This window comes from Schistocerca nitens, chromosome 6, assembly GCF_023898315.1.
Source record: "Schistocerca nitens isolate TAMUIC-IGC-003100 chromosome 6, iqSchNite1.1, whole genome shotgun sequence".
NCBI classification, from domain to species: domain Eukaryota; kingdom Metazoa; phylum Arthropoda; class Insecta; order Orthoptera; family Acrididae; genus Schistocerca; species Schistocerca nitens.
In genome coordinates, this window is record NC_064619.1 from 483,683,665 (window position 1) to 483,698,899 (window position 15,235).

At 43.7% G+C, this 15,235-nt stretch overlaps 1 protein-coding gene across 1 annotated transcript in view; it reads right to left on the reverse strand.

Moving 5' to 3' along the window:
• Positions 1-15,235, reverse strand: part of LOC126263420 (thrombospondin type-1 domain-containing protein 4-like) — a 198,904-nt gene that overhangs the window by 70,105 nt on the left and 113,564 nt on the right. The window lies entirely within an intron of this gene.

The window sequence follows — 15,235 nt, forward strand, 5'->3', positions numbered from 1 at the left end:
CGACGAGAGTGATATTAGAAGAGTTTTTCCATTATCCCCGTAGAAATGGAGCACGGGCGGATCCAGCTACACGTTTGAAGTGCGCAGTTTGCAGCTGTAAGTGCCGGCATAAGAAAATTCCATCGTAGTACGTTTTGAAATTTTAATAAGGAGGCCTTAAAAGCAACTAATTTCAAACGAAATTCATTTCAGGAAATCCGTATGCATAGCAAAAAATAAATATTACTTTTTACAGTATCACTGCGGTGACATAGAGGCCTTACTATTTGCATCGCTTTTGTTTTTTCTAAACCAGACAGGTTGGCCTATTTAAGACAGGTTTTCCCACCGTGATAAACACGGTTTATCTTAATTTTTGTTGCGTTACAGTTAAGTAGGCGGATCGGAAAAATTAATATAGTTTCACTGCATACCTATACCGATCTGTTTCTCGTGTCGAAACTGCGGGCTCCTGATTAGTAGTCGACGTGCGAGCGGACCATCGCGCGTCATATTTAACGCAAATTACCTCGCGTTAGAGACGCGACAGAGTCCTGGTTTCGAACATATGAAAATATGATGTATTCGCAAGATTTAGTTCGCATAATGTACTCATTTAACTTCATAACAAAATAGTCTCCCGTATGTCGAAAATTCGGTAACGTCGAGCGAAAATCGATTTTTTTAAACTGTTCGAATATCGTATTAATTGTTTGTTGCAGAAGATAAGACTAAAATCAAAACGTTGCGTAACTCTTCCAGCACTCGTGATGCGATTTCCTTATTTAAAAAGTAAATAGCTTGCACGTTTGGAGGAGTGAAATGAACTGCAACATTACGCGTGTATTCCGTGCGGGAAGTGACAATTTCGTTCCGCGTCTGCAAGTGCTCCTGCCGAAAATCCAATTCTCATGTAATTTTGGACACATTGTACGGCCGTGCCGGCGTCAGGGGTGCAACGTCACCGCCCTGACATTGGATGCGGCACTACAGCAGCGCCCTCCGGAGTGAAGCACAGAGGCTGCGGACTGCTGCAAGTGTGAACAGGGGCATCGCAGATGAGGGCACGTCACAAGGAACCTGGAGGCACCACCGATCGAGCGGCCTGGATGGATTTCAGCGCATGTCTTGGCAGTCGTGGTTAAGTCGGCAGCCGTTAAGAAAAGTGTACTGACCGAGCTGTCGCATTACGGTCTCGCCTGGTAATATTTGCTATAGACTTGGCTATCGTGCCTGGTCTGGGAAAGCACCACATTAACACTGAACATCGGGGGGAGACGGGAAGCACCAACGGGGTGGATGGATTTGACGGATCGCCGTTCTATACTCGGCGGTCGGTAACATAAGAGTCCTGGCTCACGAGAGGAACACGCCAAGTGTCATAACCCGACTTCCCAGAAACTTCGCTCCGTGGAAGAACAGCCAAAATAAGCGAACGCGGGTCGCGGCTTGTCCGTAGATGCTCGCTCATACCTGAGGAAAGGAGCGTCGAAGTTTTCGATGTAACGTAAATGGTTTTTAGCGTTCTACCAGCTCAGCCTAGCTGGTAGCATAGTGGCTAGAGTCGCGAAATCTCACTTTTACGTACCGCGTTCGAAAACCCATTAATGTTTTACTTAATTCATTTTATTTATTGACTTATCTAACCACGCCATTAGAAGGTTGCAAAACGAATATTTCTTATCAAGTTACCCCCAACAAGAGCGCTATATTAACTGTAGAGTTACAAGTGAGTTTCACAATGAGCGTCATATATTTATTAAATAAAATGCAGAGGGGTACACAGAAATGGAAACACTCTTTGATAGTTAATATCTTTGGAATAAAATGACATATCGTTGCAATTTTGCGCGGTAGCGTAGTCCGTTGTTTTCTCTCAACAGACCTTGGCACGCGGTTTCCAGCAGACGGACAGTAAGTAAATAAAGTAAGGTCGTCGTTTGAGGAACGCAAGACCGTATTCAAGTGGTGCAGGAACTACGAAAACATGATGGAGGTACAACGGCAATGGCGTAATGAGTACGAAACTCAGCCACCAAGACCTACAACAATTTATCGTACTCGGGATAAATTTGAAGCCGACGGCACTGTTCAGAAGCGCATAAGGAAAGGCGTGGCCGACCAAAAACATCAAGTCCAGCTTTCAGCGCTGCTGTGCTGCAACGTTTTACTAGGTCACCTCAAAAAGCCGGGGTAAGCCTGTCAAGCTTACGATGAATTCTGAAGACTGCAAAGTGCAAAATGTACATTCAAAGGTCGCTGCACGCCATGGACGAGGACGACCCGGATCGAAGGATGGAGTACTGCGAGTGGTTTGAAAGCATGCTTCGCGAGGATGAACGGACTGCAGGAACAGTTATCTGGTGCAGTTAAAACTGAAGTGGTGGAAACCGCCACAGCTACTGAAAATCCTCACGTTCAGGAGGGAAAATGTGTTAATCTGTTGGGTGTTAATGTGTGGTGTGCTCTGTCATCGTGCAGTCTGATTGGTCCATTCTTCTTTGAAGGTACCGTAATTGGTGAGTATCTTCATATGCTACAAACATCGATTTTACCTGCCATCCGAAACGTATTTGGAAATGAAAGATTTTACCTACAACAAGATAGGGCTTCGCCTCACCCCCAGAGATGTGACAGCCTACTTGGATTAAAATCTGCCTGGGCAATGGACAGGTCGAAAAGGAGCTGTTAAGTACCTACCACGGTTTCCTGACTTCATACGTTTTGACTCCTACCTATAGGGGACCTTGAAAAAGGAAGTTTATCAATAGACGCCAGCTATACTAAACGAGCTACGATAAACCACCGAGGCGGCCTGTGCAGCTACTGACAGCCATAGTTCGGTCAACAGTTCAGCAGCACCGACATTGTTTGGCCGCTGATGGGGGCCGCTTTGATTTCATAAAGAATTGTAGCGGTATGTCATTTTGTTCCATTAATACTGACTACCAAAGAGTGTCTACATTTTTCTGGACCCCTCTGTATATGTGTGTGGTATTTTCAGGGGTTGCAATGTTTTTAATATACTGTATTCTTTTGTTGGGTCATCGGACTTGTGACTGGTTTGATGCTGCTCGCCAGAATTCCTCTCCTCTGCCAACCTCTTCATCCAGAGTAGCATTTACACCTACGTTCTCAATTATTTGCTGGATGTATTCCAATCTCTTTCTTTCTCTACAGCTTTTAACCTCTGCAGCTCCCTCTAGCACAAAGGAAGTCTTTCCCTCATGTGTTAACAGATGTCCTATCATCCTGTCCCTTCTCCTTGTCAGTGTTTTCCATGTATTCCTTTCCTCTCCGATTCTGCGCAGAACCTCCTCGTTCCTTACTTTATCAGTTCACCTAATTTTCAACATTCGTCTGCTGCACCATATATCAAATGCTTCGATTAACTTCTGGTTTTCCCACAGTCCATATTCCAGACGTACATTCTCAGAAATTGCTTCCTCAAATTAAGGCCTGTGCTTGATATTACTAGACTTCTCTTGACCAGGAATGCCCTTTTTGCCAGTGCTACCCTTCTTTTGATGTCCTTTTTGCGTCCGTCATTACTTATTGTGCTGCCAAGGTGGCAAAATCCTTAACTTCATCTACTTCATGACCATCAGTCCTGATATTAAGTTTCTCGCTGTTCTCATTTCCGCTACATCTCATTCTTTCGTCTTTCTTCGATTTACTGTTAATCAATATTCTGTAGTCATTAGATTGTGTGGGATCCATACCAGATAGGATTGACAGAATTCATCGAGAAAGTTCAAAGAAAGGCAGCACGTTTTGTATTTTTGCGAAACAGGGGAAATAGTGTCACTGAAATGGTACAGGATTTGGGATGGACATCATTAAAACAAAGGCGTTTTTCGTTGCGGCGTAACCTTCTCACCAAATTTCAATCACCAGCTTTGTTCTCTGAATGCGAAAATATTTTGTTGACGCGTTCCTACATCGCGAGAAACGGTCACCGTTATGTAATAACGGAAATCAGAGCTCGCACGGAAAGATATACTTGTTCGCTTTTTCCAAGCGCTGTATCACATTCGAATAATAGAGAATTATTGTGAAGGTAGTTCGATGAACCCTCTTCACTTAAATGTGATTTGCACAGTATCCGTATAGATGTAGCAGTAGATCGACTTTGCTGATTCAAATCGTCGAATGAGGCGCCATTGTCCGAGTGTAGAAACCTAATACCGGCGTACGTTAATTGGACATGATTGCTGGCCAGGTGCACCACTTTCTGGCAATGAATGCTCTCATGGAAATGCCGCTGTTATTTCGTTGCAAACGAATTGCTTAAAAAGCTCCTTGTTGTATTTACAACCATGGCTAAGTCCTCCAGGATATCCGATCTCAATCCAATCGAGCACTAAAGATATGTTGTCGCTACTTGGCTAAGCTTCATTAATCCATAACCATCTACAAGAAATTTTCAACTTCCTCCAATGACTTGGGTCAATGCCCACGGGCAGCTAAGGTACTCAATTCATTTGTCTCTTGATACACACAAAAAAAGTGTGTAGCAATGTAAGGTGCGTGGACCAGTACCCGTCCAGAATGGAAGAAACACCTCTTAGACTCCACAAGCCTCGACGTGTAACTATAATTTCGAATGGCTTTCGTAGGAGCGATTCGCTATAAACACATTGTGCGCCTTCGCACGACATTTGGTTACTCAGCGCAGATAAAAATGGAAACTCACAGAAGTCATAAAGCATATAAAAGGAGACACTATTCGAGCGACAGTAGAACAAACATGAGGCCTGCGCCTTGAGGCTCGCTGCAGTGTGATACTCGTGGTGGAGGTGAGAGTAGCGTGGGGCAGGTCACCGCCGCGAGGATTTACGTCTCCTTTACGAGCGGCGTTTATGCCCGTCACTAATCCTTGGACGCATGTGAAATACTGTGTCAGCGACCTCTGACGTGAGCTGTGAGCCGCTATGAAGCCGAAGGCCACGGACAACGCGTCGCTGTCCCTCGTTGTATCGTCATCGTTTCCGAGACTGTACGATACAATTCCATAAAGCAAGAAACATACCATTTGAACTACATCACCAAATAAAGATATCAACTGAGGTGAAAAACTCATGTGATACCTTCTGATACCGTGTCGGACCTCCTTTTTCTCGACGTAGTGCATCAACTCGACGTGGCATGGACTCAACAAGTCGTTGAAACCATGCCCTACAGAAATGCTGCCTCTATAGCCGACCCTGTGAAAGTGTTGCCGGTGCAGGATTTTGTACACGAACTGACCTCTTCATTATGTCCCATAAACGTTCGGTGGGATTCATGTAGGTTGGTCTGGGTGGCCAAATCATTCGCTCAGACTGTCGAGAATGTTCTTCAACCCAATCTCGAACAATTGTGGTCTGGTGACGTTGCGTATTGTCACCCATGAAAAATCCATCCTTGTTTGGGAACATGAAGTCAAAACAGGGATGCAAACGGTCTCCAAGTAGCCGAACATAACCATTTCCAGTCAGTGATCGGTTTAGTTGCACCAGACCCGTCAATTCCATGTAAACACAGCCCACACCATTATGGAGCCACCACCAGCTTGCACAGTGCTTTGCTGACAACATAGGTGTATGGCTACGTGGAGTCTGCGCATCACTCGAACCCTATCATCATCACCCTCCAACTGAAATCGGGACTCATCTGACCAGGCCATTGTTTTCCAGTCTCTAGGGTCCATCCGACAATGGTACCGACAGCGGGAGAGTCGCTGCAGGCGATGCCGTGCTGTTAGCAAGGGAGCTCGCGTCGGTCGTCAGCTGCCATAGGCAATTAACGCCATATTTCGAAGCACTGTCATAACGGATGCGTTAGTCGTACGTCCCACATTGATTTCTGCGGTTATTCCACACAGTGTTGCTTGTCCATTACCACTGACAACTCTAATCAATAGCCGCTGCTCTCGATCGTTAAGTGAAGGCCATCGGCCACTACGTCGGCCCTGGTGAGGGGTAATGCATGAAATTTTATATTCTCGGCACAAACTGGACACTGTGGATGTCGGAATATTGAAACCCGTAACATATCCGAAATGGAATATCCCAAGCATCTACCGGGTGATCCAAAAGTCAGTATAAATTTGAAAACTTACTAAACCACGGAATAATGTAGATAGAGAGGTAAAAATTGACCCACATGCTAGGAATGGCATGGCGTTTTATTAGAACCAGGCGCTCCACTCCATATTGCTAGACGCGTGAAAGATCTCTTGCGCGCGTCGATTGGTGATGATCGTGTGCTCAGCCGCCACTTTCGTCATGCTTGGCCTCCCTGGTCCCCAAACCTCAGTCCGTCCGATTATTGGATGCTGAAAGGCAACATCCGACGCCAATGCCTCACCATCACTCCGGACATGCTTTACAGTGCTGTTCACAACATTATTTCTTGACTACAGCTATTGTTGAGGAATGATGGTGGACATATTGAGCATTTCCTGTAAAGAATATCACCTTTGTTTTGTCTTACTTTGTTATGCTAATTATTGCTATTCTGATCAGATGAAGCGCCATCTGTCGGACATTTTTTGAACTTTTGTATTTTTTGGTTCTAATAAAACCCCATGTCATTCCAAGCATGTGTGTCAATTTGTACCTCTCTATCTACATTATTCCGTGATTTATTCAGTTTTCAAATTTATACTGACTTTTTGATCACCCGGTATATCCAACTACCATTCCGCGTTCAAAGTCTGTTAACTCCCGTCACGCGATATTAATCACGCCGGAAGCCTTTTCAAATAAATCATGTGAGTGCAATTGACTGCTCCGCCAACGGACCGCCCTTTCACACCTTCTACGGCCATCTTTATATGTGCATATCGATATAAAATGGCGTACTTTTTTTTAAAGACATCATGTTTACGCCAGTGACTGTTAAACGATTTATTTCCAAGGCCATTATCAAGTGCAGATGTTTTGACTTTAAGCCATGTCAACTTTATACAGGCTGACACATTTATATGTCGTTGCCATTTGCTGTTATATAGATTCATAATGCTGCGTTACGAAAGTATATAACAGCAAATGACAACGACATATAAATGTGTGAGCCTGTATAAAGTTGACATGGCTTAAAGCCAAAACATCTGCACTTTATAATGGTCTAAGACCGAAATTACAATAGTGGAAATAAAAGGTTTAACAGTCACTGGCGTAAACATGATGTCTTTCAAAAAATTTTACGTGACTGTGAATCGCAGTTATGAAAAGTTAAAATGACGTATGTTATCTCAGTGTAATTTGTTCATAGATAGTATAGGAAGGAGAGATAATTTCGAGGATAAGGCTAGGTTACAGTTTCAGATAAATCTTTCACCACATGAAGGAGCTGTTTAGTCAGGCACAGATTACGCATCCAAGCATGTTTGTTTTTACTTCTAGATACGGTCTTGTGTTGCAAGTACTCGAAGTAGTATCTGCATTCAACGTAATTATTTTTCGGAATATATTTAACGCTCTATCTTACCTACAGCTTCGCCCTCTACACCTCTCTCTGGAACCAAGGAAGTTTTTATCACGTACCCTATCACACCATGTCCCTCTAGTGTTTTCCACGTAATTCTTTTCTCGTCGATTCTGCGAACGACTTTCTCATTTCATACCATGTCAGTCCATTTAACTTTTGACATCCTCCTACACCACGAAATATCAAACGCTTCACAGGGTGTTTGACTGTCACACAGGTTGTTCCACGAAAGATCAATATTCATGGATATTACAGGAACGATCAGTCGCAGTAAAATGGTCCCGTAAACATGGTCTCTAGAATGCCTACCTTAAGAGCTAATTGCTAGAATACAGAGTTTTTCAAACCTTTTGGGTCAATTTGAGACACGTGTTAGTGGGCCCGCAACCGATTATATTGAGATGGGGAACCACGGTCGGAAATGCTTACTTATCGTGTTATGGACACAGACTGTGTATACCGCATAACAATGACGTAGTTCAGGTTAATTGTTCAAAGCGACGACCGCCAGTTTCAGCGCACGTATTGCAACTGTGCATGCAGCTCTGCTAAACTCTCACAAAGATCAACCAGCAACGATTCTCTGTCAACACATGGACGGACACTGTCCAAGACCACCTAACAGGACCTTATATGCTGTCTCCCCCTTTGACTGGCCCACGTTACCTGGTGTTCCAGCGAGCTGTGCTGCCACAGTTCTTGCGTTCAGTACCTCTAGTGGGCCGCAATAGAAAGGATGTGGTTTCAGCACGACGGTGCTCCAACTTACTACAGCACTAATGTTCGCGAGCACTTGAACAACACGTATCCTAATCGCTGGACTGGAAATGGAGGTCTTGCCCATGATCAGAGCAAATGACCGATCTCACACCTCTGTACATTTTCCTCTGGGGTCGCTTCAAGTAGTTGATGAATGAAACGTCCGTAGAAGCGGTTGAAGACCTGCTTGCTGCGGCTCAAGCTGGCTACCTCCTGGTACAAAAGACACCCGAGATATTTGAGTGAGTGCGGTAGGACTTCATGCCCCTTTGCCGTGCACGCATTGACACTGGCGGTCGTCACTTTGAACAGTTACTATGAACTACGTTGCTGTTACGCAGTGTAAGTTGCGCATGTCGATAACACGATAAATATAAATTCCGACGACGTCCGCTGTGGCCGAGCGGTTCTAGGCCCTGCAGTCCAGGACCGCGCTGCTGCTACGGTTGCCTCGGGCATGGCTGTGTGTGATGTCCTTAGGTTAGTTAGGTTTAAGTGGTTCTAAGTCTAGGGGACTGATGACCTCAGATATTAAGCAAATGGTTCAAATGGCTCTGAGCACTATGGGACTCAACTGCTGTGGTCATAAGTCCCCTAGAACTTAGAACTACTTAAACCTAACTAACCTAAGGACAGCACACAACACCCAGCCATCACGAGGCAGAGAAAATCCCTGACCCCGCCGGGAATCGAACCCGGGAACCCGGGCGTGGGAAGCGAGAGATATTAAGCCCGATAGTGCTTAGAGCCATTTGCATTTCCGACCACTAGTGCCCTGTCGCAGTATAATCGGTTGTCACCAGGTTTTAGACACAATGTATTTAATTTTTTTTATTATTTTCCGAGGCAGTCAAAATTATCTCTTCATACTACCAATTTTGACGTTCTCAAAGGGCCATTTGAAATCCAGCTGCTACACATGAGTATTCTTGTGTCCAAAATGATTACTTCACTCTCCAATTGAAGGCGCTGTATTTTAAGCTCCCTAGCCAAGTGTGCCCGAACCGGACTTCAACCCGAAATCGTACACGATGCGAGAAACGCTCTTATCAGCTGAGCTGTGCACGATCAAGGCGAGAACTGTCCGTGAAAAGGCATATTACACGAACTTCGTTTTAATCCGCTGTAGAGGATAAGTATCAAGAGAATATTAGGACGAACACTTTAGGAATTTGTCCGCCGTATCCTGTCCTCAACAATGCTCGTATAGAAAGTATGCTGAAGAGACGTGATGTTTGAGAAGTTAGACAGAGGTACTGGCAGAATTAAAGCTCCGAGAGTGGATCAGGAGTTGTGTCTGAATACCTTACCCCGCGGAAAGTGAGGCTCCGATTTCAGTTTCCGGCCGCGCGGTCTGAGGCGCCTCCGATGACCTCAGCATTTTGCTTCCATAGGCTCTTACCACAAATTTCTAAATTATCAGATCCTGATCCGGCAAAAGAATTTAATCGGTCGGGAAGTTTCATGTTGTTGCGTTAGTCACTCCCATTCCGAGAACACGACACCCTCCAAAAAACCAAACACATTAGACCTTTACTAGTACAGCCTCCAAAAAACCAAACAATTAGGCGTTTACTACTGCCCAGCCGTATTTTATATATCACTGTGATTGGAATATATTGATTAGATATTTCCAATGTGTAACAGCCAGCTACCTGTCGTATGTTAATGTTTGTCACGCATTGGCGAGGAGATGCGACACAACGGCTCTGACGTTTATAAAATGCTTTATACCGTATCATTTAGTGACCTATATTGAACTGTAGTTGCTTTGGTAATTAAGGTTTCCCTCTGAGAAAAATTTGAAGTTGACTACTGCTGCAAACCTGTGCTCTTACAGCCTCAGGCAGCCTTCTAAGAGGATACTGAATTTTGTAGACTTATGATACGAGGAATATGTTCGGCTGATGATTATTCAGATAGAGAAACTCTTTTGTCAACAAGGCCATCTTCCCAGAATACATACTTCAGATTCTTCATACAAGAGAAGTGCCTTAGCAAACCGCTCCTGTCGGTAACAAAATTAACCAGTGTTACGACAAAAATGTTGTTATGTTGTTATAAACGCCTGCGTTTGCCAATTTGTCTTCTTTTCTTTAGTACGTAAAGGATCTACCATCGATCTTCACGACAGGAACGTAAGCACGTCATTTTTCGGATTATTATTAAATGCGTCATCGTAAGAATTGAATCTACACATTCCCAAAGGTACAGAAGGCAGATAAATGCGAGAAGTATAGAACAAGAAGCAGCTTATGCACATATGTTGCTGACAATAATAATATACGGAAGAATAGAATGAAGAGCCGGCGGGGATGGCCGAGCGGTTCTAGACGCTACAGTGTGGAACCGCGCGACCGCTACGGTCGCAGGTTCGAATCCTGCCTCGGGCATGGATGTGTGTGATGTCCTTAGTTAGGTTTAAGTAGTTCTAAGTTCTAGGGGACTGTTGACCTTAGAAGTTAAGTCCCATAGTGCCATTTGAACCAATAGAATGAAGAATTGTGGTTCTATCAGCCGATGAACAGTTTTGTTTCAGACAGGTAAGTTCTGGTTGCGCTTAGTAATGAAGGAAAGACTAAAGAAAAATCAAAGTACTTTCATAGGAGTTGTAGACGTAGAAAATGCATTCGTAATGGTGCTAGACAGCTGAGATATTCAGAAACATAGGTATTGTCCATGGAGAAAGGCGGGTAATGTACAATATGTGTAAGAACCAAGAGGAAACAATATGAATGGAAAACCAATGCTCGGTTTAAAATGGGCATAATGTAGACGAGTAGACTTTCTCAATTTATTTTCAACCTCTACATCGAGGATGCAGTAAACGAAACAAAAGGAAGTTTGAGGAATAGGATTACGAGTTTGAATGAAATAATATCTGTTCTCAGTAGAAGTGAAGAAGAACCAGAAGAGCTGTTGAATGTAGTGGTGTACTGAGGACAGAATATAAACTGACAGTAAATTAAAGAAAGGCCAAAGTAACAAAGAATAGGTAGAAATGAGATTAACGATACACTTAACATCAAAACAGGGGCAACAGACAGAGGGAATACCGCTAGGTTAGAAGTGAATAACGCATGACGGCTGAAGTAAGGAGGATTTAAAAAGAGACTAGGCCTGGATGTGACGGCATTTCTTGCTGAAAGAAGTCTGCTGATATCAAAAAGAGGTCTTAATTTGAGAAGACATTACTAACAATATACGCCAGCAGCACGACACCTTGAACAGGGTGATTAATTGTTATAAAAAAATGGTTCAAATGGCTCTGAGCACTATGGGACTCAACATCTATGGTCATCAGTCCCCTAGAGCTTAGAACTACTTAAACCTAACTAACCTAAGGACATCACACAACACCCAGCCATCACGAGGCAGAGAAAATCCCTGACCCCGCCGGGAATCGAACCCGGGAACCCGGGCGTGGGAAGCGGATTAATTGTTATAGAAGCAAATGAAAGAGGAGAGTAAAGGACAATGAAACAAGTAAATAGTCTTAATAAAGCATGCAGTCACACAAACGTTCCAACACGGTAAATGCCTATGCTGCGTTTATTTGGAAACACCACAAGTAATAAAATGCACTCGTTTGATTTTAGCATCATGCCTGGTAACTAAGTACCGGTACATAGCGTTTCGAACAAGTGTATCTTCCTCGAAGATTAAAATTTTAAAACTTTGCGCCGCACCAGGACTCGTATGCGGAACCTTTGCCTTTCACTGGAAAGTGCCCTACCGACTGAGCTATCCAAGCGCGACCCACGGCGTAAGACATACGTAATGCTGGGAGGACGAGTCATGAGTCGTGCATGTATAGCTCAGTCGGTACAGCACTTTCTCACTAAAGGAAGAGTTCCCAGATTCGAAATCCGATCCAGAACACAGTCTCATTCATCCACGACGTTTCGAATCAGCGCACACTCCACTGCAGACTGAAAATTTGATCTGGAAGCGAGTGTATCGCTCGTGGCTCGCCAGTACCATGGCTTTCAAAGTCTACAACTTGAACCCGTTGGATCTATTTGTACGAGAAAATTTACAGGCTTTGGTTTATTTCATGCCAGTTGATAGTGTTCTTGAGTCTGGAAACGCACGCATCGTGGATAGTTGGCGATACATTCGGAACACACTGGGGAGTTTATAAACTTGTATCGGCTTTGAAGAGGAGAGATGCTGAAGCCGTCACATCACATAAACGATGGCAATGAGGAACTCTTCTTGTACTATGTTTGTCCTCAAGTGCACTGTGTTAGAATGTGTTCGTGTCGTAATGCGCCCCGTCGAGGAGTCCATTCCTTTTCGGACCTATATTTAATAGGCCTATTAGCTTGTTTCATCGTTGCCGCACCTTTCATTTTTATCAATAGCGTGTCCCAGATGGAATGGTAAATATTCAGTGATACGAAAGGAACGATCGTTCACAGCAAAAGCATCTAGTCAACATGAGCTCCAAAATGCATAACTTAAGAGCTGTTAGCACCTGTTCAGTAGAACAGATGTGTTTTGCAGATCTCTTCTACTGAACAGGTGCTCATAGCTCTTAAGGCATGCATTTTAGAGCGCATGTTTACTCCAATTTTTTTTTCTTGTTTTGGTCCGTACTATCTCTTCCCGAATTATAGACAGCAAAGAGTTAGCACTGGAAGAGATTTGTTTCGTAGTATCGAAGACGAAGAAATGCTCATATCTCAGTTACATTCAGCTCCAGACGATATCCATCTATAGTGATGTACTTTATGAAACAAGTTATTTTCATTCAGTTAAAACCATGTGCTACTGGCAACAATGCATTACACATTCACAAATTACTGTTTAAATAAACTTTTGAAGTAAAATATTGGTATTTGAAGAACTATTCTGTTGCTTCCATGCAGTGACAATTTACTTAAGTATGTGAAACGTGAACACTATGCCTTTTTATACGGATCCAGACTAATAGGCAACGCTATCTCAGGCTAAAGATCACTGACGCTCGCAGTTTACATGAACAAATTTGTTTATGATAGACGTCAAGGTGCGTAAAATGTTTCTGCGGCACCGAGCGAATAACTCAACGTGGCCGGCCGATGTCGCCGAGCGGTTCTAGGCGCTTCAGTCTGGAACCGCGCGACCGCTCCGGTCGCAGGTTCGAATCCTGCCTCGGGCATGGATGTGTGTGATGCCCTTAGGTTAGTTAGGTTTAAGTAGTTCTAAGTTCTAGGGACTGATGACCTCAGATATTAGGTCCCATAGGGCTCAGAGCCATTTGAACCATTTTTTTTTAACTCATCGTGGTAAAGAAGGAGAATATTTGGCCCTGGTGTAACCGAAAGCTACAGGGACTGAATGGAGTTACTTTAGAAAATAAATTGATGAAGGTAAATTAGTAAGAAACTTCGTCAGTATTATGTCAGTAATTACAAACTTGCGGTGGGAGCAAAACTGTAGTAGAACAGGGCGACAAAATGATTCAATAAATGAAGAAAAGACTATATTAGTGCGATAACGTTAGAGCAGTTATAAAATATTAGCTGACTGATATCCAGACTGTACAATACCAACTGGATGCGAGATGTAACAGTGAGCTTGAAAGTTCTTTGGTTGTAGTACAGCGTCCTCTACAACTCAGCACGGTTGTGTCTTCTACTGCAGGATTCCTCTTTTCGTTGTACTTGGGCCGTAATCGACGTGTTCCTATTGTCACCTATTCATAGAAATTTAGCTACAACCAGAAGGATGATATCAACAAGATCTCAAATGTTTCTTTTCGCCATCAATAACGAAATGAAGTGAACGTCTTCTTGTAACCAACGGTCTGGTTATCGGACGAGTAAGAAAGAGAAAAATTAATTATACGCTTGTATGAAGAATTCAACATTCCCTGATAACATGAACTATACGCCTGCATGAAAATTTCAACATTCCCTGATAACATGAACAGAAGAGGACTAACATCAGCAAGGAACTACACTAAGAACAAGTGAATGATTACCACTAGTACATAATAAACGAAGTCCGTTGTGAACAAATATAAAAAATAGATTTCTTTTTAGGTTTGTATAGCCGTAGTACCCGAACAACTAACTAACTTTGTTAAGGTTGTCTCCAACACTGTTGGGTTGACTGGATTTGAATGGTACCTCAGTAACACAATACCCTAGCATTTCCGCTATGCTCCATAGCATAAGTGTCACGCTTGATAACATAAACTTTCAATAACTCAAGTAGCGGGACGAGCAATTAATGTCGCGGTTGTGATCCTAGTTGGACTAGGCTGTAACGAGCCCCTAGTGCCATTGTCGGCCCGGCAGAGAAATGTTTGTCTCCCGTGTAAGGACTGTACCTCTTCACTATCTCCGTGCAGCTTTCCTACTCTGCCGCACAGGTCGTCCGTGTCCACTGGTTGCGCGTGAGCGGCGATTACCATCAGATGTCCGCGAGGCGCCGTCTTCACTAACTGGGTAACCTGAGCTGTGCACGTTCTTCTAACACTGTTCGTTAGGTCCACGCGATTTATAAGAGGCCTGTTCAGAAAGTAAGCTCCGATTGATTGCCAAATTGAAACCACAGTGAACATCAGAAATGTTTTACTTGTAACAATTAGCTACACCTTTCAGCTACTTCTCTACGTAGTCGCCGTTCTGACTTAGACTTTTGTCATAGCGTTGTACCAACTTTTCAATAGCCTCATCATAGAAGGCAGCCGCCAGTGCTTTCCGCCAATTCTCCACGCTGGCCTACACCTCGTTGTCTGTGTCAAAATGTTGTCTTCAAAGACAGCGGTTCATGTGACCAGAGATGAAACTCAGGGGGAGACAATTGCGGACTGTATTGTGGGTAATCTCACATTTCCATTTGAAAACGATGGAGGAGCATCTTCATTGCCCCTGCAGAATGCGGCTGAGAATTGTCTTGAAGAAGAAACAGCACGACAGTTATGTAATGTTAGCTGCATAGCTTCAGGCGAAATTTCTCACCAGGCCCTCGTACTTGGCGGCAGACACTATTTTCTAGACATCTTTACGCACTCACTGCGAGCTCA